Source organism: Hippopotamus amphibius, chromosome 3 (genome assembly GCF_030028045.1).
Source record: "Hippopotamus amphibius kiboko isolate mHipAmp2 chromosome 3, mHipAmp2.hap2, whole genome shotgun sequence".
Taxonomy (NCBI): domain Eukaryota; kingdom Metazoa; phylum Chordata; class Mammalia; order Artiodactyla; family Hippopotamidae; genus Hippopotamus; species Hippopotamus amphibius.
In genome coordinates this window covers 76765061-76790741 of record NC_080188.1, presented here as the reverse complement: position 1 = coordinate 76790741, position 25681 = coordinate 76765061, and the positions used below count along the sequence as shown (strand labels likewise).

The 25681-nt window shown below is 40.7% G+C and overlaps 1 protein-coding gene across 2 annotated transcripts in view; it reads left to right on the top strand.

The window, feature by feature from the left end:
* The window catches only part of ZNF827 (zinc finger protein 827), a 169590-nt gene that overhangs the window by 108770 nt on the left and 35139 nt on the right, over positions 1-25681 (top strand). The window lies entirely within an intron of this gene.

Below are 25681 nucleotides of genomic sequence, written 5' to 3'. Positions count from 1 at the left end.
GGGCCACCACAGAGACCACTTTGGTTTCCATGGCAGCAGCACAGAGTGTTAAGACAATCTTGCCACCCAGATTTCACCTCTGTTCTTAGAGGATCTGCATAGATCCATCTACCGCTCCCTTCTGCTGCCTCAGCATCAGTGCACAGTTTCCTATCCATGCTTCCTTTTTCACCAGCCCCTTCTTGAGCAAAAAGAAAGATGTGCTTGCTGTCCCCTTACCACCAGCATGGCCATCCCTCAGGGCTTATGTGTGCATTCTTAGAGTTGTCATGAAATGAGAACATTTGAGAACCCCTGCCCTGGAGTCTACCCTCCCTTCCCACCCTCACCCCCACCCCAACACCAGTCCAGCAGTCAGGAAACTTTCAGCTCCTGGTCAGTGGGAGAATTTCCGAAGCTCTCGGTGGCCTCCACACCCATTCACTTGTCCAGGAGAGACCAAGGCCCCGTGTGTGCAGGAGGAGCTCAGAGCAGGGTTGTTGGCCAGGCATTCCTGCAAGAATAAAGTGCAGTGTCCCCCTCACACGCGAGGAGCCTGTGTCACAGACACAGATGGCTGCTGAGCTGAGTGTTTTGGGATTCAGAAAAAGCCGAGGAGCATCTTCTGAGATACTGGCTTGTGGGTATCACAGGCCGTTGGAAGTGGTTCGTGACAAACAGTGGGGAAAAGGCCACTCTTTGTCATTCTTTAGTCTTGTGATGGCGGATCCGTTTCTTCTCATCTCCAAAGAGTCCAGGTACCTGCAGGCTTGTTAGCCTTGCAGGGCTTTTCTATTCAAACACCATAAATAACACGCTTACACAGAAACACATTACATAATACCTGGTTCTAGAGGTGGGAAGAGATTCTGCTTAGGTGATGTCTTCATTCTCAAACAGGAGCTATTTGAACTACTGTTTACTTCCCACAGTGTCATGTTGAATAGCGTCTCTCTGGTCCCCAAATTATCACCCTGCTGTTAAGTTGATAGATTGTGACTTTCTAATGTCAAAATAACTGCCTAGGAATTTCCTGTCAGAGTGCTGTGACCCATACAGCCAGCGTCCCGTGATGTATATACAAACGCTGCAATGCTGGCTTAATGTTTGGCTAGGCTATATTTTAAGAAGGCTTTATTGGTCAAGTTACAACTCGACCTCAAAGAGTAATATGTTTAACTGTGTGTGTTGTGTTGGGGGGTGGGGGGGAGCGTCCTAGGATTTGCTTGACAGACCTTTATTACAGATTAGATAAACTCACCCTTAAAAAGTTAACGCATTTTGTGGGGGAGAAGTCGGCATAACTGGGGTTTCTTAAATGTAAATCCACCATTCTTGAGGGACAACCAGTCTCTGTTCTTGAAAAAGCCTTTCTTCAGGCGAAAGATAGGCAAAATGACTATATTTAAATTTTGCCAAAATAGACAACTAAAAAGGGCCTATTTAAAATAAGCAAGGTGAAAACGCTTTAGAAATGGAGTTAAAATTAGAAGAATTAAAAGTGGTAAGGACACGTGGTGATCACAAAGTTCTCGCAATCTGAAGATATGTTTTGCAAGGAAAACCTCGATCATTTGGACTAACTGTGGAGAAAACCGAGCTGAACTAACAAAAGATTGCAGTATGGAGACTTTTCAAGAAAACATGTCTTTGATGTCTGGACAGTGATAAATGGCCATTGTATACTACCCACTCAAGCTCCCCAGTCTCTCACTCACAATTCTGAAATCCATAATCCTTTGAATAAGTTGTTTGGTGGCAAAATCTAATGGGAGGCTATTTATAGCCTTGATGTAGTATGCCAGAGGTGAAATTCACACATTTTGTTGCAGAAATATCAGTGTGCTTGATTATGAAGGCCTATTGGAGTATTACATGAAATGATGTCTTATTACCTAAATGGGAAAAGAATTGGCAAAAGAATAGATACGTGTGTGTGTATAACTGAATCACTTTGCTGTGCACCTGAAACTATCACAACACTGTTAATCAACTATAAGCCAACATAAAATAAGAAGTTTAAAAAAAAGTCTTATCATCCGAAATCAGAAAAAGTATGAATCCCAAAATACATCAGGTCCCAGGGGTCTCAGGTAGATGTTGTGGGCCTGTGTTTATTCCAGGACTCTGTTAAATGCAGTGCTGGGAACAAAGAAATTTTGAAGCTACAGTTAAAGATCTTAAGAGTCTAGGGTATAAGAGTCATGAATTCCTACAGAAAATTTCGGAAGACCAAGTGGGCAGCTGATTTCTGAATCATTGACGATGTGGCAAGAGTGAGTTGCCTGATGGAGATGCTCTAGTGCTAGGACAGCACTGTTAATGAGGACCTGGATTCGAGCAAAGGAGCAGGGGGATAGGACAGGCAGGCAACAGACTAACTGACTAGTTTGGGAGTCTGGTTAGCATTGCTATTAGCAGGGTGAATTAGAGACTGATGGTGGCTATGCAGAAATGGGGAAGCCAGGAAGGAAACAGCTGACTTTAGTGAGTAGGCATAAAATCATTTGTTGTTAGTATATAAACAAAAGCCTCAGCATCCTTAGACATCTTCTCTTGGGTAATTTAAACGTCACCATTAAAATATTATTTCCATTCTTTATTTACTTAGCAGACTTCTTCTTGCCACACATCATGCAAAGATAAATGTCAGCCTGGAGAATGATCTCAGATTCCCAATTAGTGGAGACCATAATTAATGAGGTTTAATGGGCCTAGTTCCAATCCAAGAAAGCCCTTGCAAATGCTGAAAAACCACGGCATGAATTCAACAATATGTATTAGTATATATTTATATGTATCTATCAATGGGATGAAATTCTCTCCCAGATGCCTTTGGAGGGAGACCACAGGGCAGGGGAGTGTACCATGTGAGAGTATCATTTAAGACCTGGCAGCTCCAGGCCAAGGGGATGCATGCAGTAGGTTGTGATCGTGTTTCATGCCCATAGAGAACGAAGCAAGCGGTGTGGGAGAGCGAAGCGGGGAGAGGTGGTAGCACCGTGGATCGTGGAGAAATCGAGAATAGCACAGTTAACTAGGCATTTGCCTTTGGCAGATGGTCCCTGAGACACACAGCTGCCACCATCCCAGAGAAGCAGAATAAACACAGAGCTTCGCGCTGTCCTGGTTGTTGCCACTATTTCTAGACTGACTTTTCCTGTGAACCGAAAGATGCTCACAAGCCAAGACCTAACATTTTTACTTGCTGCGAGTGTCTTAGGCAGAGGGAACACCAGGAATCCTTAATAAAACAAAGAGTTAAAAGCTGCTGTCATCTTCTGCTGGAGGGATGCGAGGACAAAATATCCTGAAGGCCATGAATAGATGACCAAGTGCACCCTGGGTAGTGCTGTGGCTGGTGGTGATTTTACAAAAGAAATAAAAGAGATTTCCTATTACAGGGGAGATAAAATTACAGACTGTGTATAATTTAATGTACTTTGTCTAATTTATAGTTGTCTCACTTTGTAAAAGATTTGCGCTAATAGAGGAAAGATTCTGAGGCCAGGTGTTTTTCAGGGTGTCAAGGGCAGTTCTGTATAAGGTGTAGACCCATTACCATTGTACCTGCAGCTATTTCTGTTTTCCGGTCATCTTTCTGAAGCAAAGACTATTAAGAGAAGGATTTACGTCTCGGCACTGCTTTGAAGCAATGTGGAGCTTCAATTCTGTTTTATTATGGTTTTGAAGTCACAGTATGTTTGCTCTGTATTAAGCCAAAAAACAAAAACACAAGCAGAGCGGGTGTGAAGGAAAATGCGGGTCTCCATGGAATTCTTTCACTGTGTTTGGAGTCACCAGTGCTTCTGTTTCTTATTTTGGATGGAGCTTAGAGTCAGACAATGTAAAACATATTAGCAATTTAGCAACTGTATTTGTAAATCCCTTTCCCACTGTTTGCTAACTTCCCTTTAAAAAAAGAGACTCTTTTTGTTGTTATTGTTTATAACACCCAAACAAGAAGGAAAAATTTAGGGCAAAATTTAGTTCTTTGCAAGATATGCCAATCAGGTTTGATGTTAAATAAAAAGGCAGGTTTGGAATGGTCTACCTTGTCCCCAGGCCAATTTTTGATCCATTTTCCTCTCTTCATTCTGCCCATCAATCTAATACAAGTTGTGCCACATCATATATACTTTTCTGAAATCTAAATTAATGGTGCTTTGCATTAGAGTGTCACCAGCAACTTACTCTTGGCCTATCGTGCTACTGGCCAGATAGGAATGACCTCTCTCGGGCAGTGGGTTTAAAAGATGTGCATGTCACCTATCTTTATGTTAACACTTCCCAACTCATCTCGAGAGAGAGAGACATACCAAGCTTTCCTGGATCACAGCAAAGTGTTTTCTTCAATCCTTTTCCAAACACAGCAGATTCTTTTAAAATTCAGACTAAGTCACGGACAAACAGTAGAACATTGGGTGCTGTTGGTAGGTATCATTTTGTGGCTTAAGCTTCTTTTTGATTAAACAAAGTCATTCTGTACAGAGGAGGAAGTTAATAGTTATCAAGGAGTTGCTAAATTGTCAGGCCCGGGATCTGTGTCGTCTCATTTAATTTTGAAAACAACCCATTGAGACATAGGAATTAAACTCGGTTTGCAGATGAGTAAATGGAAGTTCAGAGAGATTTAATACCCTTTTTCCACTTTTATTGAGATATAATTGACATATAACATTGTATTAGTTTAAGGTGTAGAACCTAGTGATTTGATATATATATTTTGCAGAGTGATCACCACCTTAGCATCCATCACCTCACACTGTTCCCAGTTCTTTTCCTTGTGACTGAGGACCTTTAAGATCTGCTCTCTTAGCAACTTTGAAACATGTGATACAGTATTTATTGTTAACTATAGTCACTGTGCTGTACATTACATCCCCTGAACTTATTTATCTTATAAGTGGAAGTTTGTAGCTTTTGCGGAGAGATTACAGGTTTTGTGGGTTCAGAGATATCGTGGATTCAGTTCCAGGCCACCACAATAAAGCAAATATCACCGTAAAGTGAGTCAAACAAATTTTTTGGTTTTTTGGTTTCCCGGTACACATAAAAGTTATGTTTTCACTATACTGTAGTCTGTTAAGTATGCAATAGCATTATGTCTAAAAAACAATATACATACCTTAATTAAAAGATACTTTATTGCTAAAAAAAAAAGCTAATCATCATCTGACAATGCACAGTTGCCACAAACCTTCAATTTGTTAAAAAAAAAAAAAATGCAATATCAGTGAAGCACGATAAAGCAAGATTTGCCTGTACTAACTTGTTCAAAATCATCCAGTTGGTGAGTGGCAACCCGGGAATTCAAACCCAGAACTCCACAGTGCATTTTCTCTCTTTCTGTCCTGTCACGCTGCCTTCTAAATCAGGTATTTGTCACCAGCAGTGAACAAAGAAGCACATCTCTCCAGTTTGCCCACATGTACTCCCAGTTGACATTGGAAGTATTACTGATGGATGGCCCTCTTTTAGTTAGGAATAAAAAGTAGTCCTTTAAATAAGACATTTCAAAGCAGTGGCAGGATAAGAATGTACTGTGTGTTAATATGATTCTAATATTGTCCTCTTCTCTTCCAATCCTTTTCTTTCTTCCTTTATTACTTTAGTATCTGGTAATCACAGTCACTTGGAATGTTTCTTTCAGTCAAGAAACTTAAAGAAACAATGTTGTAGGAGTTGTAGAAATTGTTTCATGAAACTGGTTAAAAACCTCCTGGTTAAATAAGACACGTAACGCTGAAGCGAGTGGTGATCTGGTCAGCAATGCAAAAGGAAAATTTCTTAACCGGCAATCAGGAGAACCCAGGTTTAGTCCCAGCTAAGTTTCCAGTAGAAAGAGAATAGAAGAGCTTCAAGCTTCTTCCACATCCCCTCTTTTTCAAAAACTGTGCCATCTGTAGTGATACTGAAACTTCAACTCAGGTCTCTTTATTTTCTTTGTGGAACCAAAGCCATATGCCAGTACGAGGGAAACTCAGTCTAGTCAACTAGAAATTCTACCAACCCCGCTAAGAGTTGGGGAAGGGCACAAGTCTCAGTACATAATTCTTGAAAGACCGTATTTGGAGGTGGTGGTGACTGAGAAGGAGGCATAAGAAGGGCTTCTGGGAAACTGGGCTGTTTCATTTCTCGATCTGGCTGCTGATTACATGCATAGGTAATTTTGTGAAAATTCATCAAGCTGTGTACTTATGACAGTATTTCAGCATGTGTGAGGGCTAACTGTCTTATTCACAAGTCGGTGCAGCTTGATGCCACGTGGCCATCTCCAGGCCATCAGTACAAGTGCATCTTCACTTCAGAGACTGTGAAAGTGATGACGATGCCAGCTGTCTTTCAGTCAGACAAGTTTTAGTTTACAGGAACGTTTCCATTTGTTGCACAAAATTGCCCTGAATTAAGTGATATGTTGGGTGAAATATCTGATCCCTGTTGTGTTTCAAATTGGGAAACTATTCTGCGCTGCTTATAGCATTTCTTTGATGTGCTTAGAGAAGATGAGCTGAGTAGGCTGTCCAGCTGCTTCCTAGAAGGAGAAGTTTTCATTGTTACAGAGCTTCCTGATCCAGATAATGTTATTTGAGCCTCAACATGCTGTGCTTACAGCGAGCCCCATTTGTCCCTCACCAGCCTAGTTTGGTCTCAGAGTGTAGGTGAATTCCAAAGGCGAGCAGTTGACTCTGTTAAAAATTCTTTGCAGAGAAAGGTCTTGCTTTAAGCACTGTCAGCTTTGTGTCCAAGTTAGTCCTTCTCAAAAATATAACTCATCAGGTCTCTGCAGACCAGCGGTTGTGGTGTTGACATACTGAAGGGGAGGCTCCCTTTTTTCACTTGTGGTAACATCTCCAGTTTAGATGCCTCACCTGAGCTATCTATGGAAAGCCACAAAGACAGAGAAAAAAGCCATGGTGGTTGGGCCAAGTCCTGTTATCTCCACCCAGACGGCACTGGGGTTGAGTCGCTTGGTATTGAAGATAATCCCCAACACTGTCGTGTTTGTACTTTGCGGGAAAGGGTGACATTCAAAAGCCCTTTTTAAAAACCCAGTTTTCTGTTACGTAAATAAGTTCATTTGTATCATATTTTAGATTCCATGTATAAGTGACATCATATGATATTTGTCTTTGCATGGCTTACTTCACCTAGTATGATCATCTCTAGGTCCATCCGTGTTGCTGCCAGTGGCATTATGTCATTCTTTTTTTATGGCTGAGTAAATAAACTTGTGGTTACGAAAGGGGAAAGGTGGAGGGGTGGGTAGAATTAGGAGTTAGGGATTAGCAGGTACACACTACTCTATATAAAACAGATAAACAACAAGGACTTACTTTATAGCACAGGGAACTATATTGAATATCTTGTAATAAAATATAGTGGAAAAGAAAAAAAATCCAGTTTGAGGACTTTGTTTTTCAGGTACAGGTTACCTTCTCCCCCCCCCCCCCCGCCGCCGTCACCTCCCGGGGCTGTGACCACTTCCGCCCTGGCCTGGTATCTTCCTGTGAGCAGAACATAACATTTTATGCATGCCATTTATAAGGGCTCTGCAGTGCCCGTGGTTGTGTTTTTACTTTTGCAGAGACTATTGAGATGCCTGGAGAATGAATAGTGCTATAAAAGGTCAAATTCTTGAGTATGTGTAATGGACGATGGAGAGTATTTGTTTGAAAATTGCCATGCGGTGACCCTGGCTTCAGTGTGGGGCTGGCTAATTCAATCTACAAGGCCTTTTCTGTATATACAATACATTCTTCCATTCCTTTGCTATCAAAAATACATATTCTCATTTCATGCAGTTTCTTCTTTGTGTTTATTCCTTTGCAGGGCAGCAACTGCCCTCCAGTAACCAGGGTAGAAAAAAAGAAAAGTCATTCCGCTTGCGAACTGGACCATCTATTTTTCATTCAAACGGATCCATTCCCATATGTAGGCCAAACAGGAACCTCTCTGTGGTAAGAGAGACACCCCGCCCCACGTCACACCACAGCCCTTTCTCCATGTACTTGCTGGGATGACGTTCTGGGGCTTTGTTCTGGGGCTATTCTCCTTCATGCAGTGTGTTTCCTTTAGCAAAGTATTATCACTTCTGTTCTCCATTTATCATCCAGAAAAGAAAGGTGCGAACTAGAAGTGCGCAAGTACAGGCAGTCGTTGCGTTGGCTTCGCGAGACCCTGGGTTCCCCACGTCCTCCGCTGGAGTTCTGTTGAGGCGTCCCACACAGGGGTCTCGACTCGCAAGTTCTCTAAATTCAGCAGGTCCCCAACGAGTCGTATCATTTCCCCCACCTCCCGCTGTCTCCATCCCTCCCCTCCCCGAATAATGAAAATTGATTACAACCTTCTGAGTAGCGTCATCACCTCCCGTGGCGCAAACCGTAACAGTAAACACCACTTGTTTGGGTTCCTCCAGAAGCAGATCCCGAGACAAAGATTTGTGTAGGAAGTGAGACCGGGAAACCGGTGGGAGAGGGACAGGGAAGCCGGCCAGGGAAGGGCAGGCAGCCAGCAAAGGGTTCCTTCTCGAACAGGTTACCTATGTGGACACCTGGAGATTAATGTCCCTGGGGGACCCTGGGAAGCCATGGAGGACACACACCTCAGAGGTTTCTACCCAAGGGGCTGAGAGAGGTGGGATTGAAGCTGCTCCTAGGAGAGTCAGTTCCCCAGCACCCTGGTCTTCCTACAACAGGTGGGCAAAGCAGGCTCCCGTGGCCGGAGAAAGCCTTCGGCGCGTGCACGCAGGTGCCGGCAGTGGGAAGGCAGGCGCTGAAGTGATAAAGGCAAGGTGAGGGGGTGGGGGGGAGGGGGAGCGCACAACGTTTGCTGCACCAGCTTCCATCAGTGCCGCTTCTCCACCCTCATTTCCTCCCAGGTACCCTGTGTTCCTGCAGTGATTCTTCCTCTTACATCTCTCCCTAAAGAATGTTTTCCTTTCCATCCCGATTGCCAATGACCTTATTTGAGTCTCCATCATTCGTCCTCTGGGTTACAACAGTGGCCTCGGGCTGGACTTCCTGTCTTCAGGGTCACCCCCGACGGGTCCCTTCTTCCCATCCTGCTGCCGTAATCTTTCTGGAAGGCACATCTCATCATCTCCCTCTCGCCCCTAGCGGGCTTCCCATTGCCCTGAGGATAAAGTCTAACTGACAACCTGCAGTCTCACCCTATAGGCTGTCTTTTTTTTTTTTTTTTGATAGTCTTTGCATTCTTTGGAAATCATTCCCTTCTACTCCAAAACTGGATGAGGTGCTGTTTCCTTTGATCTCCTTGGATAGTTAGAATTTCTTATTTAAGCATTAGCCTTCTCCCTTAGCTGTGAACTCCTTGCTGGGCATAAGCTGACTTGCTGACGATTACATCTCCCAGCCACCACCACCAAGTGTAGTTGCTCATCAATCTTGGATGAAAGCGTATTATTGAAAAACTATGTTGTTTGTCGAACTGGTGTTAAATGTTCTAGGAGAGATCTGATAAGTCTGATTATGACACAGATCTGTTTTCAATGGTAGGTTTAAAGGGACCCCTTTATAAATATAAGGTATGCAATAAAACTTTTTTCAAATATAGTTGGTCTCTCTAGCTAATGCAGGTGACTACCATGACATAACTTTCTTTTTAGAATTAAACAGTTAAGCTTGACAGGAGAAAGATTGCAGGGCTATTGTGTTCATTTTTTTTAAGCTTAGATATAGATCTAACTGCCACTAAAGAAACTCTAGAGCAGCATTTCTAGGGCAGAGAGTGGAAGATGGAGGTCCAAGAAGACTAGGTGGTTTGATGTGAAAAGCTAACATTGGAGTTAATGTGAAAACCTAATACCGATTTTCACGTGCAATAATAAAACTTTCCAGGCATAAAATTCCATATGTCATTAGTCTCATATTAAAAAGCTTGGAATTATTTCAGATAGAATTGTTTTCCCATCCCTGAGCCAGCTGCTTTATCCAATGAGCTTCTCTTTTAATGTAAATTATTTTACTCGGAGACAGTGTTACATTTTGATCCAAATAGTGCAAAAATTCACAAAGGAGTCTCTCATTCATACTAATGGGAAACTTTGGGTGAGACAGATTTGAATTCAGGCCTGAAGCTCTCTGGAATTTGGGCAGCCCATGAAAGGGAAATTTTTTTTCTTGTAAATTATTAAAAAATGATACATGGCTTTTTCCTCTTGCTTGAGAAATGTCCCACACACTTTCTGACACTTCTTCAATTGTTTCTTGCACCCGAAGAGAGAAAGAGTTTTCTACAGCTGTCAGGCTACACCCCTCTCTAGTCTTACACCTCTCTCCTCACCCCTGCAAGAATCAACTAAGATGGGTGGGCCCCCTGGAGTTGGAGATTCCCACACATGCACAGCCATTTCTGCCCTCAGCTACCTGTCTTCTCCTGGGCTTTCTCATCATCTTTTCCTTCTCTTTTTCTTTTGTGAGCCATTGCAGGGCTTACATGAGGCAAGACCTACGTTAAATACTCTACTAAACACGTCAATAAGAAATGAATTCTCTAACTTACAGAGAAATACAATGCTCCCTGGCATTTTGTGAACTTTAACCCTCATGTCCCACTGTAGGAATTTAATCTATCAGTAGACTTCAGCAAGTAACACTGATGTGTATGGACAAGGCTCTGCTTTCCATGTAAATATATGAAGACAAATTAAATGTTCATAGGTAGGAAACTGGTGAAATGAACCATAGGACATTCGATGGAAAATTCCAGAGCTATTAAAAAAGGATAAGGGAGATCTTTTAGAACTTATGTGAAAAGATGTCTAAGATATATTGTTAGATTTAAAAAACAAGAAGCTGGATACAGACAATATGTGTAATGTTATGCCGTTTATGTATTTTTTAAAGAGGTGGTACATTTTATGCGCATACAGTATGCTTGAATGTTCGGAGATAATTTTCCCACAGATAAACTCTGAACAGTGATTAGCCTGAGAAGTGAAAAGGACTGGGATTGGGAGAAGAGGGATAATAAATGATAGCCATTCTTTCATTTTTCAGTTTATATCCTTTGTTCCATTTTTTTTTGCCATTAATTTACACTTTTATAATTTTTTAGAGTTAGAAAAAGTAAAGTGGGATACCTATGTGTTCAAATCTTTTTTTTCTTTTTTTTTTAGAATCTATCATTTACACATATGATGACTTGAAGCCCTAATGAATAATCTCTAAATTAAGTGAACCACTAAAAATATGGATAAAGCAATGATTCTTAGCCATCTTCCCTTGGTGAACTCCCCCAGCTAGATGCCAGAGTTAAGTGAGTGTTTCATATAGTTCATGAGAACATAAATTAGGTTACAAACCTGCTTGAATGGTGTGACCCCAGGGTTTGTAAAAATGTGTGCCTACAGGGGAAAAATCAGAAAGGATAGAAATGTTAACTGTTATCTCAGGGTAATTACAATTTCAAGTGACTTTTACTTATATTTTATGAACTTCCATTTTTACAGTAAGCGTGCATTATTTTTGCCGTCAGACTCATCGTTTGAACAAAGGTGAAGCTATCTTGTTTGTTGTGGTACTGAATGCTTGACACCACATGGAAGTGTTTGTCATGAGAATGATGCTTGGAGCTTTGGACAAGGAGGTCAACTTCAACAGAACCATGTTTAAATGTAACCGCAGGAAAAATGGTAGACCTACAAAAGGGAACGGAGATGTTTTCAGCTGGAAGAGATAGAAATGTTGGAAAAAATCTTGTAAGGGATGTTTGGGACGTAGAGCCTATCTTAAGGTATCAAAGTACTTCAGACTAAGGGGATACCAACCATTTGCAGGTCTTGCACTGATTGGCACCTTCACTGCCTTCACGATGTCCTCATCCTTTGTTACATTCACCCTTGGGTACCTTCTTCCCATGCAGGGCTTTCCAGTCAAAATGACTCATCCATTGGCAGATTCTAGCTTCCCTGCCTTAAGTATCCAGGAATGAATCACTCAGATCAGTTGCTTCTCTTTTAACGTGAATGGAACTAGACTCTGGGATGTTCAGTTGACAGATTCATGAATGGGTGGGTCCCAGGAAAGGCAGTGGTGAGGTTATCAGGGAAATCAGCTCTATTATAGGAACAAGAAACAGAATAATTAGCGAGTCAGATAGCCCAGAGGTAGAATGATATACAAAAAACCAAAAAAAGATCAGGTCCAAACTCTGGCTGTCAATCTTGGCTGGAGTATGGAGGCAGGAATTAATGGGTTATGTGGACTTTAGGTAACTATTTTGTCTTAAAGGCAAGATGACTCATACAAATTACTTTTTTTGCTCACTAATTTTGTATGTACTGTGTAGGTACTTGCCAAAAGTAAAGCAGGGGAAAATTTTACTCAGGAAAAAAAAATGTGTACTCTTGCAAATGCTTTTAACATGTAGGCATGCTTTCGGTATGTGAAAGTTATTTTTGACACTATTTTTGGCCAAATTGTTTTTCATTTTTATGAAAAATGTTAATTTTTAAAGCACTCCGGTCTATCTCCCAACTGTTACTTTTATCACTCGAAAATGTGGTATTTTAAAAATATCATCACTGGTGTCATACTAAGACTTGCCTTGGATTACAAGCCTTTCATAGTAATTAATGTCTTTTTTTAAAGGCATTTGGACCTGAAAAAGGGATAAAATGAAAGTTCACCAAAATGTTCATAGCAGTTGTCTTTGGGTAATGATGGGAACTGTCGTTGTGGTTTGGGGGATTTTTTTTCTCACTTGTCTATGTTCTTCTAGTTTTCTATAATGAGCATGGAACACATAAAGAAAAAATCAGATTTATTAGAGGGAGTAAGTTGTTAAGGGAGAAAGAAGATTCATGATGCTTTGAGTTGCACCATAATAATTCTCATAGTCACCCAGAAGACAGGCCTTTGTCCAAGCCTTCCAAACATCTTGTGTTACAATGAATAAATATTGGTAGAGTTGTTTCAAAAATTTAAGTTACGCATCCTGTAAGTTATTAACGAAGAGCTGTGAAATCCTCATATAAGGTACAAATAGTACCTCCTAGTCTTTTAAGTACATATTTCAGTTTGTCTACTTAACTAAGTTCACTTGAGGAATGATTGAAGTTTGAGGACGGTTACTTATTTTTAACCTTACAAGGGAGGTGAATAAATTTATCTTAGGGCACCAGCTGTTGGAGAAGAAGTGCACACCATCTTATGTAACTGGGTTGTTGAAAGTGGTGTTTAGTGTGTTTAGTGGAAGAGCCCTTTGTGCGGTTGCATTGCACTGTTGGTTTCATAAATATCATTCACTTAGGTATAATTAATAAAATAATAGCTGCTGATGGAGAATGTTTTCAGTAGTTTCATCAAGAAGTAGAATGAGCGTTCACATTTTTGTTGCATCTATTTAGTTTCCCGATGGAAGAGATCAATTAGAAAAACGATCTCCGTGGCTACAGACAGATTCACTGCCCTTTAGATTATTTTCATTCCTCTCCACTAGTGTCAGAGGACACTGAGATGCAATGAAATGAGGATTAAATATAAAAGGATCTGAGTAGCATTAAGTATTTGATGAGCAGTCTGAGAGGCTATTATGAGGTGCGTGTACCCCTGGGGTAAAAAGAAAGTTTATGTATTCATTCAGCAAACACTTAGGAGGCAGCTGTGATGTGCTGAGTACTTAGGTCTGCGGAACAGCAGTGAACAAAGTCCCTGTCGTTATAGGGTTTACATGCTAGAGAGAGAGGCAGATGATATACAAGTAATTATATAGTGTGTACATAATATATAAACACATACGTAATAACATTATAAAAGTATATATTTTTATGGAATATATAACTTTATCTGTATATTATTTAATAACATCATGAAAAAAATAAGCTAGGTAAGCGGGGTTGGGAAGAGGCCATTGAAGGCAGGATGATCAGAGGAAGTTCTCCCTACGAAGGTGCAGTTCTGGATAAAGGGAGCAGTTATTACAAGGCCCGGAGATGAGAATGGTCTTGGTCAGGGAAATGACAGCAGGAAGAGAGGCCGGCTGGAGGGGAGGGAGGGGGAAAAGCTTATATAGCCTCAAGGAGACAGCAAGGACTTGGGCTTTCCTGCAAGTATCCCAGGAACCACTGGAATGTTTTGAGCAGAGAAATGACAGAATCTCACTTCCATTTTAAAAAGTTAATCTGACTCATTCTTGTTTAATCTTTAAAGCCTTAATAAAATCCCCTGAAAGACTTAATGGAAACAGAGAGGCCCTGAATAAAGATAAGAGAGGCAGGGAAAGTTAATTTAATTTGCTGGATATTCTTTTTATAGTGGATGGAATCTGTGCCACCCCTGTAATAATTAATTATTGGTGCTGAGTATTGCGCAATGTTTATCTCATTTAATTTTTCTTACCATTAAGTTATGAAAGAGGGATTATATATCACAGGGAACTATACTCAATATTTTGTAATAACCTATAAAGGAAAAGAATCTGAAAAAGAATATATGTATGTGTGTGTATATATATATAACTGAATTGCTGTGCTATACACCCGAAACTAACATGATATTGTAAATCAACTATCCCTCAATAGAAAAATAAGAAAAATTTTAAACTATAATATAAAATGTTTAAAAAGAGGGATTATATTTTTATTTTATTAGGTTCAGTTGAATTTTTTGGTTTTTTCTTAATCTGTTAAAAATGACTATCTAGTCAACTGAATATTTATGGAAAAAAGTCTACAAAACTCAGTAATAAAAAAGCTTGAAATTTGAAATCAGAATTTTTTTAAAAAACGGCAAGACAAATCCATTACTTAGAATTCATTGTAGAAAGGAGAATGCCTTCATAAGAAAGGGGAATTTAGCTTCACACAAGAATTGCTCCAGCATTATTTATAAAAAGCTATGTCAGGGAACTATGAATTCACCAATAAAACTGCAAATTACTCTAACAGATGCTTACAAAGCATGCCTAGGAGCTATTGTATTTGTGTGTTTTGCCAGTTCTGCCATTGGAGAGGTGATTTACAGTCATAAAACCACTAATGACGGCTCTTCACCAATGTTATACTAAATTATATTGTGTAAGACAATAACATCCGTTATTTACAACAGAATTCCTAAATATTTGTTCCCTACGTACATTACTGATGATCAGAAAAGCTCATATTTGCTAGTATATAATATGACTTTTGGTGTGTGTCAGGGGAGGGTGCCTTTCTCCATTCAAGGAAATAGCACTTAATAAGGAATTTCTCTAAATTTCTGCTGTTTCAAGCCAAAAAAAAAAAAAGTAAGGAATTTCTTAGAAACACGACCAAGTACTAAATCATCAAAAACTCAGGTTCAAGACGACCTTCCTGCTAAATATGTGCCTCTTCCCACGTATCTCCAGCAATCCTCAGATGCCAAAATCCCTTTTAAACAATATTTTATTTGTCATCTGTAACATCTGAGGAAATGGAGATTTTTTTCATAGACTTTTCAAGGCTTGCATCATGTAAATACATTGTTTGGCTAAATTTTGGTTTTAAGTGCTTTCCAGCCACCAGAATAGAGTAGGTGATTCTCTAGACTAGACCTGTTACCATATCATTTTTCAGCCAAGCCGTTCAGAGCCCGTTTGCTGAGATAGGGAATGAAGTAATAAGATTCAGCGATAAAGAAGCAGTCCACTCCTTGCTGGCCAGCTGTGAGGTTGACTACTTAATACTGAGCTGGAGAGTGAGTCTGAATTACAGTTTCCTCCAGGGTGAAGCAAGCTTCAAAATTCACTGGGGAAAGGGTTGAGGGTGGAGACGGGAGCAACCTTTATATGTGGTCCGTTTACATCCATTTTCACTCATGGATGTGTGTGTGTTCATTTTCTTTTGGCGTGTGAGAACAGACTGGGTCAAAATCTCTAAAAGGGCTTTGCTATTTTACTTTTTTTAAAAACATTCTTTTTTAAATTGAAGTACAGTTGCTGTACAATATTATATAAGTTACAGGTATATAATAGAGTGATTCACAATTTTTAAAGGTTATACTCCATTTATAGTTACTATAAAATATTGGCTATATTCCTCATGTTGTAATATATTTTTGTAGCTTATTTTATACCTAATAGTGTATACCTCTTAATCCCCTACCCCTGTTTTGCCCCTCCCCCTCTCTCTGTCTCTCCACTGGTAACCACTAGTTTGTTCTCTCTATCTGGGAGTCTGATTCTTTTTTGCTATATTCACTAGTTTGTTGTATTTTTTAGATTCTACGTATAAGTGATATCGTGCAGTATTTATCTTTGTCTGACTTCAGGGTGGCACACCGTATGTTAGAACAAGTACTAAGAAAGAGAAATGAATTTGAGGAAAACTGCATCCGTTTTGAGAAACTGGATCTTTTTTTTTTTTTTTTTGTATGCATTAGTAACAAACCAGGATGTTCCTGTGTGCTTAGCACACTGAATGCATTTAAGTCATTTTCATTTTACTGGGGAGCTGGGATAAACCTGCAGTTAGACCTCTGGGAAATCATTACTGGCTCAAGCTAAATGATATTGCTGTCTCTATCACGGTCTTGGAGTCTTGGGGAGTCATATACACTGATTCCTCAGGATTCCTTTGATCAATTGGAAAAACTTCTCTCCACTCGGAATGAGGACACAGAAGTCTCATAGGTCAGATTGTGTGGTTGACGTTCTCAAGATGATACTAACTCCTCTCAGATTAGATCCGTGACACTTTCTAAATCCTTTTGCAAACAGCTGGATTCCAACATGACTGCCTTTATTTGTGCAATTGAAGAACAGGAGTGATCCCGATACACTGCTAACAAAGAAGTGTTTTCTTACCCTCTTGAAGGTGGTAACCAGCTTGGACTCTTCTTTTTTTTTTTTTTTTTCCAAATTGCTCGGGTTGGTGGGACTAAAGAGATTTTTAAAGAAGGAATTTTAAATTCGCACTAGGAAAAAGATATGTGCAGTTGTTTTGTGTATTGGTTTTAATAGACTTGGACTCAAAATACTTGATCAAAACAAAGTAGGTGAAACCGTGTACTGAGTTAGTGGCTTTCAAACTTTTGGACAAAACCCAGAGTAAATTTCATGCGTTTATACATGTGTATGTATATGTGTGTGTTAAATGACAATGCAAAATATATAGAGATAGGTTGGTTGATTAAGATAGGTAAATCAATTTTCACCATGTACCATGTGTGATATTTTCTAGTCTATCCTATTTTATTTCACCTTTTCAAAAAAAAAAAATGTTGGGTGAGCCCAGTTCATTTCATGAACTGCCAGTGGGTCACACCCAGCAATTTGATCATCTCTGGGCTTACTGATAAGGATACCTGGAGTATTCTCCCTCCTTTGAGTTCCCTTCTGGCAAACCCAGAAACCACCACCTTGGTGCCAACTGCTTTGGTCTTGACTCAGCAGGCTGGTTTTGTGCCACTTTGCGGATCCAAACTCCCATCCTATTGAGATGACTGGGTCACTCCTGAACCAGACCTTTGAAGATGTGCCCCACTGTACCAAAAAAAAAACAAAACAAAAGAGGAACCAAACCTTTCCCAGAATGGTCTGGTACTATTGGGCTTCATATCTCAGTAGGAACGGAAAAGTAATGATGTTTTACATTTGAGTGAATCTCATTGAAGAACAAATGTCTCTAGATTGCTTTCCAAAATTTTAAAGTAATAGCAAAGTGAAATTAAGTGGGAGGAAAAAGATAGAAAAAAAAATTTGAATTCTGCATTTAGCCATTAATTGAAATGAATCCTTAGTATCTGAAACTAGTCTTTGGTTTTGCACCTTCTTGGATGTAAGTAGCTATGACAGTGTCCATTCTTGATTCTTAATCAGCGCATTAGACAGGAGCTGAATGACACCCTCTCTGCAGTATGTTACCTTTAATTCTCATTTTTTAAAATAATTTTCTATGAACAGCAGATCACCCTTCCCGCCTTCCCCCCTTCTCTGCCCCTCCCCCATGAATAGTAAAATGCTCAGGTTGAAATAATGGAGTTTTTCAGTTGCTGGAAATGATGGCTTGCCGTAATCAGCTAAGCTTTTTAAAGCATGTGTGTTGAAAGGGAGAAAAGGATATGTCTTGGACTCCACCCACTCCAGGAATCAGCAAAAAGAGAATTCTCTCAGTTAAAACAATGAAATTTCATCCCACCCTTGGGGTGTTACTTCTGCTCTGTTGATGAAAATGAACCTCAAGTTGATTGGCTTCCCACGCCCTGACAATCATTAATTCTGCCAAAGGTGCTGGGGACCTTCTCGATGTGTGCAGTGATCTGAAAGAACTGTAAGGTGACAGCCTTTTCCTCATCTCACCCCCGAAGCCCCGTCTTAGGACAGGTGACGGGCCTGACGTATCTTTTTTCAGTACACTCTTCCCCACTCTCTCTAATAGGAAAGAGATTTTAAAGATATTCTTTGCTTGGAATGAGCTGATGCCATGGAACATAGAAAAGTTTCCATTCGTCACCTACTGTATAGCACAGGAAACTATATTCAATATTTTGTAATGACCTATAAGGGAAAAGAATATGAAAAAGAATAGATGTATATATGTATAACTAAATCACTTTGCTGTATACCTGAAACTAACATAACATTGTAAATCAATTATACTTCAATAAAAATAAAATAAGATAAGAAATAGATTCATAATGTATTTGAAGTATTGTGAAGACTATCAAGGTAGAAGAACTTGACTGGTGGGGCTAAAAAGGCTTACATAGTTGAAGATACCTGCAAATAATTCTCACTTATTACACATATATAATATCCAAATGTCTGAAACTATGGTGCTAGCAACATAGAAAGGCTAAAGGAATTGGAAGTTTAACAAATAGGACAATGCTCTCCATTCTGAAAGGGTCAAATTTTCTTCTGTCATTAGAGTTTCTACAAAAGACTCCTATTCAGACATGGAGGATTTTCTTTCTTTTTTTTTTTTTTTTTTTTACTTCACATAGGCAATTATTTCCATCTGAACCTTGGATAGAGGAAGTTAGACTAATAGTTAAATGTGATTGGAATTATGCCTATGACTTTTTTACTACCTTGTGAATTTTCTTATTGAAAGCTCAGTGAACTTCTTAATTCAAAAATGAAGTGTCAGCTTATGCTCCTTGCCCTTGGTCATCACCAGGGTACCACAATCATTGCAGATGTATTAAGGACCTACCTGTCTGTGTCCCTGCTAGAATTTAAATAGTCATAGTCTGCTTTCTCAAAATCTGCAACCTTGGCTGTATGAGACATACGGTTCTCAACTGGGTTTGAATTGCACCCCCCAGGAGACATTTAGCAGTGTGCGATGATGTTTTTAATTGCCACGACTAGGGAACAGGTACTACTGATACCTATTAGGTAGAAGCCAGGGATGCTATTAAATATCCTGCAATGCACAGGACAGACCCAACAACAAAGAATTACCTAGGCCAAATGTCAATAGTGCTGAGGTTGAGAAACCCCCACCTTAGGGGTTGGCAGGGGGGGGTTTCTCAACCCTAAAGGGCATATTGAGAACTGAAAGTTGTAGACCAGATATGCAGATCAAATGGTATTTCTTCCATTGTGTATAAACACAAACGTTTGGAAATTTTTCAAGTGTCTAAGCTAGAGTTTTGTTATTTAATAGCTCTATTAACACTTGTACCTGTTTCATAATAAACAACTGGGCAACGGTGACACTCTTTCAGTACAACAGTGGCCTGAAAAAGAATCATCAAACATGAAGAGAATCTTGCTCATGAATTATTAAAATCTCAGGAAATGGAGAAGGTGCATTATTCCCTATGCAGTACCTGAGCCTACTTTAAATGATAAAAAAAATGACATGTATCAGTTAGGATAACATTTCGATGGCTGTAAAAAAGGCCAAAATAACTGGCTTAAATAAGGTAGAAGTTTATTTCTCTCTGACATAGCAGCAGAGTGTGAGCAATCTGGGGCCGATGTGGTGGCCCCAGGATGGCCAGGCTCCTTCTGTCTTGTTCTGCCCACCTTGGTGTGTAGCTTCCATGTCACCATCCAGGCTGGCTGCTCCGTCTCCCACCATCACGTCCACATCCTAAACAGCAGGAAGGCAAGAAGGAATCGAGGGCATGGCCCTCCTTTTTAGGGCGTGACCTAGAGGTTGCACACATCACTTCTGCTCATCCCACTGTCTAGAACTTGGTCACATGGCTACATCTAGGTCTTGGGGAGACCCACAGAGTTTTAGTTGGGCAGACACATGCTCAGCGAAACCTCCGGGGTTCCTTTATTAAAGGAAGAAGAAAAGCATGCATGTGGGAGGACGGCTTGCAGCCTCCGCCTCAGATAGCTTGGCTTCGGTTAATTCAAGGTCAAGGAACCCAGATGGCCTTTGGTCAGGATAGAGGGCACAGACTGTGATGATGTCTACCGTGGCTTGTTACTTCACTCCGTGACTCTAATCCTAGATCACATGCGGGGTAGTACTAGCTGGGGAGCTGAACGGCCACGGTTCAAATCTTAGCTTCGCCACTTGCTAGCAGAGTCTGTTTTAGCCAGCTTCCTTCCACTCTCTGTGCCTGGACCTCCTTCTTTATACATTGTTGATGATAATAATACCTAACTTGTAGGTTTGGGGTGAGGATTAGTGAAGTAATGTACGTAAGGCACTCAGAACAGTAGCCATCAGAGTGACCTGCTAAGAGCTCTACACACTGTTGTCATTGCAGGGGGTTTCTGTGTCTGACAGGCTGATTTCCTATCCCCTGATTTGAGCCTTAACTTATTAAACACGTACATGTCTGTCAGTTTCACTTGGTTTTAAAATCCCAAAAAGATTTGTTGCTTTGACCTAATTGTGAGCGTGGCTCCCACCCCCAATAAAGTGATCGAAACGTGGGATTTGATATGGGATGAAAACAAAGCTCACCCAGAATCAGTGTCGGCTTGAGCCAGCTCATGAACTAGTGGATTGCCAGCGCTTTATTATACATCAGGTCACATCAGTGGACAAGCTAGAAATTCAGGGTGGACAACGAATGTTCTGGCTGCTTTGTCAACTACCTGTTGACTTCTCTACAGATATCAGAGATTTCTGCTTTGATCCAACAAATTGCATTAAACTCAAGATAAGTCTTTCTTTACTCTTCAGTAAAGGAATTTAAGAGCTCATAGCGAAAACATTGCAACTCAGAAGATCTGCAAATGGCAGTAATTATCGTGCTTCCTACAATATTTCGGATTTCAGCATCTTATAGTGGCTATCCTTCCCTGAATTCTGAGCAGATAACAAAAGCTAAGGTTAGAACATTTTTAAAGCAGCAAATGTACATACATGCCTGTGTGTGTATTTAGAGAAAATCCTTTGTGGGTGATGGTATAGTTTGGCCCCTAAAACACACATCTTCTTTGTTAGGTCATTTCCTACTTTTTTTTTTTATTTATTTGGTTGTACCGGGTCTTAGTTAACGGCATGCGGGATTTTTTTTTTTTAGCTGCAGCATGCGGACTCTAGTTCCCTGACCAGGGATCGAGCCGGGGTCCTCTCCATTGGGAGCACAGAGTCTTAACCATTGGACGACCAAGGAAGTCCCTCTTATTTTTTACTGGTATAAATTTTGAAAGCAGGTTAATATTTTACCTCTATATGAGGTAATAGAAATGCAAGTCGTATATGTTGTTCATGGAACGCAAGGTGTATTTTATGTAGGCTATAACATACTCTGATGTGAATGTGAAGTTAGTGGGGTAGCCATACTCCGGTACACAAACGTTTGTCTTGATTTTCTTCTCAAAAAGTCCCTTTGGTCCTTACAACATAATATTTAATGGATGATTATACATCCATTTACTCTTAAATTCAGTGAGGGAGAATGGTGATGACTCATTATAGCAATTATTATTTTATCAACAGAAAATGGTAAAGAAGACAATTTCTCATAATCACATGGAAATGGAAGTTATTTAGACGGACCTGTATCAAAATATTTACTAGGCTGGCTAAAACTTTAAGCACTTAGAGGGCATGTGGGTTTAACAACCATACAGTGAGAATTTCCGGAATAAATCATTTCCATTTCTGCCATAGAAACTGTGGTCTCTTAAAACCCAACATTAAAAAATTAAAAAATTATTCAGGACCTAAAGAAACAAGCCCTAGAGTGCTGGTTCCTCCAGTCAGCAGAATGATTCCACTCTTTCATTTTAAAATAAATGAATACAGGAAACAGAAGGGCATAGAAGGAGCATGTGAGAATGAGGGCTAATAGTCTTACTGGTGAACAAGCTGCAGAGAAAAGGAGGGCAAAGAACTTTTCCTGTGATGCAGCATTGGCGGGGGGGGGGGGGGGGGGGGGGGGCGCTGTGAATCTCTTGAAGTTCAAGGACTTCCCAAACCTCTCCTTGGCCAACTTGAACGAAGCGTAAGACACGTGAGTGACCAGGTGAACAGTTGTAACTTGATAAGAAGATAATCCTCTGGCTATTATTATATCAGAGCAGTAGACAGAGTTCTGTAAAGGTCAAATGTGAAGCTTTCTACAGTAATTTCACCTAAAGGCAAAGAGTTTACCTTTAAGAGCAAGATCTGCACTTTGTTCCGTAGGGTCTCTGTTATCCAGTACGCAGATGGTACCCAGCACACTCTGGCTTGAGCCAGATATGGTCTGTCTGAGGGAGACTCTTCAAGACCTCTGGTTTTTGTTTGGGGATGTTATATAAGGATTCCGTTGACCAATAATTATTGCAAATGTGGTCCAGAATTGTGTGACTCAGGGCCGCTGCCCCTAAGAGACCAAAATTCTTTTTTTTTTTTCTTTTCATATCTTCATTGGAGTATAATTGCTTTACGATGTTGTTAGTTTCTGCTGTACAACAAAGTGAATCAGCTGTATTTATACATATATCCCCATATCCTCTCCCTCTTGACCTCCCTCCCACCCTCCCTATCTCACCCCTGTAGGTCGTCACAAAGGGCCAAAAGTCTTTTTTTTTTTTTCATATCTTTATTGGAGCAGAGTTGCTTTACAATGTTGTGTTAGTTTCTGCTGTACAATGAAGTGAATCAGCTGTATTATATGTATATCCCCATATCCCCTCCCTCCTGAGCCTCCCTCCCACCCTCCCTATCCCACCTCTCTAGGTTGTCACAAAGCACCCAGCTGATCTCCCTGTGCTCTGCAGCAGCCTCCCACTGGCTATCTATGTTACATTTGGTAGTGTGTATATGTCAGTGCTACTCTCTCACTTTGTCCCAGCTTCCCCTTCCCTCTCTGCTCCCCCCACGCCGTGTCCTCAAGTCCATTCTCTAAGAGACCAAAATACTCAGTAAAACATAACACGGTGCCTGGTTTGACCTTGCTTCTGACTTGGCACGTCCCTTGGGAGGACACCCTCAGTACGTGTGGTTCGGTTCAGTATCTATGAAAAGGGGACAGAACCTAGCACAGAGGCTGCTGGGAGGAGCGTAATTTAGAATACCTCAGGTACTTTACAGAGTGCCCGATGACGCGTTGGTATGTCTCAGTAATAAACTGTTTTATTGGTGCTGCCGCCGTACTTCCTGCAGAGGTGTTAAGAGGGTACATGCAGACGTGATATTAAATGTTCAGAGTTGGTAAGAAATAAGATTTGCAAGTAGTGAAGTAAGGCATTTTCCCTTCACCCTCCTCCCCACCATCAGTTCATTACTGCCTGTTCCTGCCCTTCCCCCCCACCTCCCCCCACCCCTTCTCCTTCTCTGCCACTCAACCAGTGTTACCAGTTCCATGGGCATCCCTCCAGAGATATTGTATGCACAAACAAGTGAAAACGTATCTGTATATCTGCACGTATCCATGTTTATTTGGGGGACATTTATTCTTAAGCAGCCCTCCACTTGAAACCATAAAGAACATCCTTTCAAGCTGATAATTGAAATAGGGAAATGAAGTAAGAGTCTCTTCCCTCCATGGTTGCAAATGGCAAGTTTTTCTACCCTGTGGAATCGAGTGGTTACATTCTTCTTGATTTAGCAAGATAAAGAGGACATTGGATATAGAGGATCCTTCTGATAGGGTAGACACTGAGGCCCAAAGAAGTGGTTCACGTCGGAGCTTATTACTGCATTCAGCAGGCCATTCTGTCTCCATATGGAGACATGATCATTGAACCACGTGGGCCAAATATATGGGTGCCCAGAATCAACAACCAGCTCTCTTTTACATATTTTTACATGACTTATTAGCTGACTGGCTCCAAATTAAATTGAAGGGGAATCAGAAGCCTTACTTGAGGAGTCACTAGTGTAAGACCCCCTACTCTAGCGGAGCAGGTAGAGCAAAGAATTTCAGAAAAATGGCAGTTGCTCCCACTTCCCTTCTTTCAAACCTTCCAGTCGCCCCCCACAAATGAACCTAATCAAATCAGATTTACCTCTTCCACATTCCATCACTTAGGGCAAAAATGATTGCCTTAAAAGGGCATCCTTCCGGTTATCCTGGTGCCTAAGTAATGTGGTTATATTATCTATAAATAATGCAGAGAGGGACGCAGACGCAGTCACTCCCCATAAGGGGGTTCTGATGTCATTTGACAGGCATGGGTGGTTAATAGGCTTAGTCTTAAGTATCAGAGTTGGCCATTTTGGCTAAACCTTCACTTTGGAAGAAGAAATAGACGAGCCGTTCCATTTGAAAGCCTTGACTTCGGAAACTCTCTTTTTACCCAGGGTTACCTGCCAGAGTAGTCTTTGGGATTTGGTGTTATTCAGTGCTCTGTTCTCCTGGAGGTACTATTACTGGTTTCCTTAACCGTAGAAATAGTTCTGTGAGTTGGGTCTTGACAGGAAAAGAGCTTTTCCTTTGGCCTTCATGTGTGTTGAGTATGTGCACGTTTTTTAAATGAGAAATGTAGATCTCTAGGAGTTTCACCTGACATTATCTCCTGTGAGGTTAGGATTTGACCACATTTTCAGCTCAGGCAACACCAAAAGGACCTTGAGGCAAATCATATGCTGGAAAAGCAGCCGAACACTGTCGCAGTCAGAATGCGACAGCGTTCTGACTCGAGCATTTGTGTCTCATATTAGGACTAAATGCAAAAATCTTTGTTCTTGCAACATTAAGGTTACAAATGCACACATGCCAACATTGGGAAGTAGCAGAAAATAAGATTCCATGGTGACATCTGTTCTCCACCGTAGTACATGTTCTGTAGGACGCTTTGAAGACTGATTAGGTATGCAAAGCCTTTGGTATGTAGTGTGATTACGAACCTGAACTTCAGCCTGTGGGGGAGGCAGGGGGGTGAGGTGAGGAGGGCACTGAGCCAAGACTGGTTCACTCCCAATCTGGATTTTCCTATATGGCTCTAGGCAGGCAGTTAGCAGGCCCGCACCTCAGATTCTCTATAAATTAGAAGCGGTAGTAGAAGCCTTCTCCCTAGTTCTCCCTGGTTCACAGAAGGTGAGGCCAAGATTCTGCTGAGGCAACGTCTCCAAAGAACATTGAACCTCCATCATCAGAGTCTGAGGCAGTGACTTTCTGTTATGGGGTAGGAAGCGGTGCAACATGGTGCAAGCTAGGGCTTCTCAACCTTATCTGTTTGCAAGTGATTGACATTAATTTACGTATATCATGCATCAATGCTTTTCTCTCCTTTGCGTATAATTATTGAAATTTTAATCAAATCAACCAATATTTATTGATTGTCTATTGTATTTAAGATCTATGTAAAAAGAGAAGCTAGGAAGAGATGCTTTCAAAGATGACCAAAAGTCAGGGACTTCCCC